This window comes from Mus caroli, unplaced genomic scaffold, assembly GCF_978045245.1.
Source record: "Mus caroli unplaced genomic scaffold, Mus_caroli_1 scaffold_1, whole genome shotgun sequence".
Classification (NCBI taxonomy): Eukaryota; Metazoa; Chordata; class Mammalia; order Rodentia; family Muridae; genus Mus; species Mus caroli.
This window is the reverse complement of record NW_028227256.1, coordinates 103,907,535-103,913,764: the sequence shown is the minus strand read 5'-3', so window position 1 is coordinate 103,913,764 and position 6,230 is coordinate 103,907,535. Positions and strand designations below refer to the sequence as shown.

General features: G+C 35.3%; 1 pseudogene; it reads left to right on the top strand.

Moving 5' to 3' along the window:
• Positions 1-338: 338 nt before the first annotated feature.
• LOC110302032 (serpin B4-like) lies at positions 339-5,546 on the top strand (annotated as a pseudogene).
• Positions 5,547-6,230: the final 684 nt, after the last annotated feature.

The window sequence follows — 6,230 nt, the reverse complement described above, 5'->3', positions numbered from 1 at the left end:
AGAATACTTTATCTTGGAATTCATTTGAAATGTTTCAACCCAAAACTAGCACAGCTGATGAGAAGTAAAGATAAGAGAATTCTCTATTAGCTGTTTGCAAAGTCTTAAAGACACTGAACTTGTACCTTCTAGTTAAGAGATATACATTGCAGAAGACTTAAAAATAATAATAATTAATAATTAATAATAATAAATTTATTTGCCAGAATCTGATGATACAGGTATGTCATTTTCTATAAGAATGTTAATTACAGGGTGATGTTTTATTTAGTGAAGTCATTCTAACCTTTGTGCTGACTTTATGCTGTTCTAGGACTTCAAGGTCACACTAAGCCACCATGCATTTGTTTACTGAAACCACTAATAAATTCACACTTGAGATGTACAGGCAGCTCAGAGAATCAGACAACAACATTTTCTATTCCCTGATAACAGCATTAGCAATGCTCCAGCTTGGAGCCAAAGGAAACACTGAAAAACAAATTGAGAAGGTAGGTCTAAGCTTTGTTTTGTTGACCAGCTTGAATTTGTCTCCCTAGCACTCTGTCAGTGTATAAGCAAATGAGCATAAAGCTTGATGCCTGAGAAGAAGAACAAGGTGCTGAGTAGGCATTGCCATGACTGTGCCCATGAAACTAAGGGAGGGACACGCCCTTCCCAAACACGGTCCAGGTGATTCCTGATATCCCTTGGGGGCTAGGCTAGAATAATTGCCTTCAAGTGTTCAACGACAAGAAATTATCTTAAATGGTAGAGACTATTGATGCAAGAAATAGATTGTCTCAGATCTGAATGATGAGAATTGAAGTGTTCCCTAAGCACTGAGAGGATGGGCATCTATTTGTGTGACTGCTGATAGATCAGGTTTATAGTGTTTCTTACAAACACTTATACAAATGTTGGGAGTATATATTTTCCCAAATTTTTAAGTTTTTTGCCTTTATTTTCAGGAGTTTGTTCTGTCTTCTTTTCCTTGGATTTAGATAGAACTTTAAGTGAACTTTTCTTGTCGTACTTAATGTCTCTCCCAGGTTCTTCTTCAATTCAATGAAACCACCAAGAAGACAACGGAAAAATCTACACACTGCCATGTAAGTGCAGGGTACCTCATGCCTAGAAGAACTGTAGATTTTTGACAGCACTATAATTTAAAGTGGCCACTTTACATTTAAAGGAATCAGTCTAGAGGGGAATTTCCAAACAAAAGAGATTTGGATGTGGGTTAGTGTGATGCTTCTTTCTCATAGTCATTATGTTCATTAACTACAGAAGAAGGTCAGTATTGGATGGAGAGGAGGATAGTCAAGATTCAACTCTTGTTGTGCCCCTCACAGGTAGGAACCATGACCAAAGCTCTGCCCTGATGAAATGAGAGGGATTCTATTAAAGTGGGAGTAAAAAGGAATATGATTCATCATATATAAACACAAAAATGTCTGAATTGTACAAGTAAAAATCCACAATAAATGTTAGACGGTATTACAAGATAGCAGTATTTGTCATTATCACAATAATGTGACTAAAACAATTGTATCTTAATTCAACAATTGGATTAAGAGAAATAAGCACATATTCACATATTAAGAGAATTAAGCACATCTTGGAAAATGACTGTTATCACAACTATATGTTTTTAACCATTCTACCTTCTTAGCAGGAAAACAGACGTGTTCTGATTCAGAGTTACTTAGATGCACAATTTGACTCTGTAGCATGTCTTTGAAGAGATCATTAAATCCTCTGAACCTTTCTGTTTTATCTAGACTGTACTCAGACTGATTTTACTTACATGTAGCCTGGTACTTAGATTAATCATGGGCATATGCTATATTATAGGCAGAGAATATTCACCATGAGAGAAGAACCATAAATCAGATTCAAATTGTCTTAAACAATACCATTAAAGGTTATAGATATCAGGGCTGACTATAATAACCTTTTAAATAGGCAAACAGAACACAATCATGTACTAGTGATGGTTAGAAATGACATCTTATCTATAGTTTTGAAGAACATAATCCAAAGCAACCTAAAAACACTACATATTTAGATGAAAAGTCAGCAACCCAGATTATGTAAAGGGAAAAAAAGGCATTTCCTAGAAGAGGTTGAATGTAAAGTAGGAGTATTTAAGATAATACATTACAGCTATCAGAAAATGTTCAAAATTGTCTTTGAGATTACAAGTGTTTGACTATTTATATTGTGGGTTTGGTAATTGCATTAGCAGAGTAATTCATTGAAAACCTTTTTTGACATTGAAGAAAATTTCCATGAACAATTTCAAAAGCTTATGACTCAGTTAAACAAATCCAATGATGCTTATGATCTAAAGGCTGCCAACAGTATCTATGGAGCAAAGGGTTTCCCATTTTTCCAGGTAAGTTGTGCCTGGCTCTGCATCCCTTTAGTCTGCATCCTACGTCCTCCATATATAAATGGCCATAAATAAAAGTAACACCAGGCCGATTCACATAGGCAACACTTGCTTAAGGAGCACCAGCTTCATAATCAAAATTCTAACTGGGTGAATTGTCCAAGAGCCTAGTGACCTATGTGTGAAGCATAGGCTCAGGGACACTTCCATGAGAGAATGTAGGTCACCAGAACTTCCCATGAATCTTTAGTAATGAATCAGCACTGACTGGATCACAGAGATTACAGTGGAGATGTATGGCAAATAGGATGCTTGTGGAATGGGCAGGCCTGGGGAAATCCTGGAGAGAACTGGGGAGGTAGCAGATAATATAGCATTTCCTCCATTGAGGAATGCCCTCAGAGGAGATCACAATGGTTGAACTTAGTGGTAGGATGGCTCATCAGCCAATCAGCTCTTTCAGGAGATTTTACTATGAAATTTGCAAGTCAGGCCCTCTTTTCCACTTGTCATCTGCCAGATGCTATATTAGTGTAAGGTTGCCTTCAGTTTAGTATGTTTTCATATTGCCTGCCTATTACCTCAGTAAAAAATCTTTTTCTTCATAGCCTAACAGCTGCCATCATGATCAGCAGTCAGATTATAGTATCATCACAACTAATAAAATTTGAGTGTTTAAAAATTGTCCTTAATTCTTTTTGGTTCCTTCACATCTCAAAGACATTTTTGGAAGACATTAAGAAGTATTAAGAAGTGAACATGGAATCACTTGATTTTGCACATGCAGCAGAAGAAAGCCAAAAGAAGATTAATTCCTGGGTGGAAAGCCAAACAAATGGTATTGTGTGAAAGCGTCATGGAGGAAGCACCAGAGATTATTGGATTGTCTCCATGTATATGAAGTGAACCAAGAGGAAATATGGATAATTTAGCAGAAAGCCAATCAGTTTAAATACAACAGGAGATTTGTAGTTATTGGTATCTGACAATCTGAGGCCTTCACTCAGACAATTTTCATATCATATCAATTTATCTAAGTTGCAGGCAATTCTGGGAAACTAAGAATAATTGTTAGAAAAATTCCCCTTCTCTTTTGCCAGTCAGAAGTGCAAGGCATTTCTTGTCTCTACAGCTGGATCTCAGACCATTTCCTCTACACTGACATTTGGAAAGAATTTATTACATTGTCTTTACCACCTAGCACAGAGATCTCTCCATATACCTATACCATATCAAGCCTTGGGTAGAAGGCTAGAAGAAGAAGGATAAGAGTAAGTTGACAGCATAGATCCAAACAGTGTGTCTCAGTACTCACTGAGAGTTGACCATTATCACCCAGACAGAAATACTGACAGCCTTTCCTATGACAAGAACTGATGTGTCCATTCCAGATAGCTCACAAAGCACATTGAGGAAGGCTATATCCTATGAACAGATCAACAACTTCTTGTAATGACTTGGGTGAACAGTGATGAGTGATCAGTGGTGAACTCTTGTAAAGCATCCTTCAGGAAAGCTCCTTGTACTGATGATAGACACTTTGTTCTTTCCCTTGAAGGAAAAATCAAAGACTTATTTCCTAGTGGGAGCCTGAACAGTAGCACTATACTGGTTCTGGTGAATGCAGTGTATTTCAAAGGACAATGGAATCACAAATTTGATGAAAAGCATACCACAGAAGAAAAGTTTTGGCTGAACAAGGTACTGTTGGCAGTTTATTTACATAATGACATAGGGTGATGTGTGGATGGTTTAATTTCAGTAAAAGTGAAACCATGGAAAGTCCAAAATAAAATATATCGTGTGTTTTATTTTTATAACTTTATGTGAATAGGAATAACTAAAAAAATCTTTTGGATGGACTTCACTAAACATCAGGTTTATCGGTTTAAAGAATACTAATGTGTTTTGTATCTGCACAATATTATCTGTCGCTTCCTGTGTCTCCCTTGATATGTGTGTGACATGCTGATTTGTTTCAGAATACAGGTAAACCTGTCCAGATTATGAAATAAACAAACAAATTTAACTTCATGTTTCTGGAGGATGTGCAGACCAAAATTGTGGAAATACCATACAAAGGCAAAGAGCTAAGTATGATTGTCCTGCTGCCAGTGGAAATCGATGGTCTGAAGAAGGTAAGGCTTGTGTCTCCTTTTCTTCCTTTAATTACCTGATTTCTTCCTAATGTATCAATGCATGTAAAACACTAAGAAAAATAATTAAGCATGACAATAATGAAAAGTTTAAAGGGAGATATTGTGTCTCACCCTGTAATCTATGTATTTTACACACATCCTGAATCACACTGAAGATTTGTCTAATCAGGAATTAAGCAGAGTTATGAATATATTAAATATCAACATGATGATACTCATATGGAGCAAGTAAAACTTGGTTGAAAGAAATATATAGCACTCTAGAAAGTGTTTATAAATATTTTGAATGGTAAAGAAAAAACATAGAGCACTATATGGTAACTATAAAATATAATACTATGTACATGAAAATATAAAGAATATAAAAATAATATAGGTGGCTAGGAGCATAAACAATAATGTATACAGTTTATTTGTACAAAATGATGATTCTGCTTTTTGAATATTGGAAATAAAATCTAAGTTTAATTATCTAAATAAATATATCTAAACCAAAAAAATCAGTACTTATTTATTGCTAAAGGTTTCACTTTATTTCATTGTTCATGTAAGTTACAGTCTTTCAGTTAATTATGGCAATCTTTTTTCTTCCACTTTTAAAGCTTGAAGAACAACTCACTGCTGAAAAGTTACTAGAGTGGACAAGAGCAGAGAATAATGCATATGAGCGAGTTGTATTTATCTTTGCCTCGGTTCAAAGTGGAAGAGAAAGAAGTATGACCTCTCAGTTCCATTGAAACACATGGGGATGGTCGATGCCTTTGATCCACAGAAGGCTTACTTCTCTGGCATGAACAGCACTCAAGGTCTTGTGGTGTCTAAAGTTTTACACAAGTCCTTTGTGGAGGTAAATAGAGGGAACAGAAGCTGCTGCTGCCACTGGGATAAAATCCCATAATTTATCTTTACAGATTACAGAAGATTTCTATTGTGATCATCCATTCCTGTTCTTCATCAAGCACAGCAAGACCAACAGCATCCTCTTCTTTGGCAGATTCTCTTCCCCTTAAGTGAGGTGTCTCTGCCATGCTTCCAAAGAAGATAACTAAGCTAAATGAAGCCTGGAAACAACAGTTTCTCTTGCATTTATTTTATTTCCCATCTCAGAGTTCTTGCTAAGAATGCATGGGTTGGTGTAGTATACCTCTATTATTTCTAATTTCTCTTTCTTTTCTTCTTCTTTTTTCCTATACACACATACAAATCTGGTTTCTCTGTATAAACATTCTCTGGGGGAAAATGAAGGGATATATTAACATAATTTCTTCTAATCTAACATGTACCTATGGTCTGTGTTAAGTGAGCTAGAGTAAACCATACCATGTTTAAACTGATTACTATGAACAACTACATTGCTTTACTTGACTTTAGGAGATATCTCTCCACTTTGTAAGCTTATAAATGTTGTGATTTTACAAAAGACATTTTCAATAAAATAATAATCTTTTCAATTTATTTATTATTTTATTATCTTTTCAACAGAAAGTGTCAATTATTCAGGAGGAATATGGAGAGAATTTTCAAAGCAAATTCACCTATGCTAAATCTGGTTTTGTGTGCATATATATTTCTACACATGTTTATTTTTTTAATTTTAAGAGCAAGAAAACTTTGTGGATTTATGGCTTATGTCTTATAGTACCAGGGAACAACTCAAGACCACTTGAATACAGATAAATTCTCTACTACTAAGC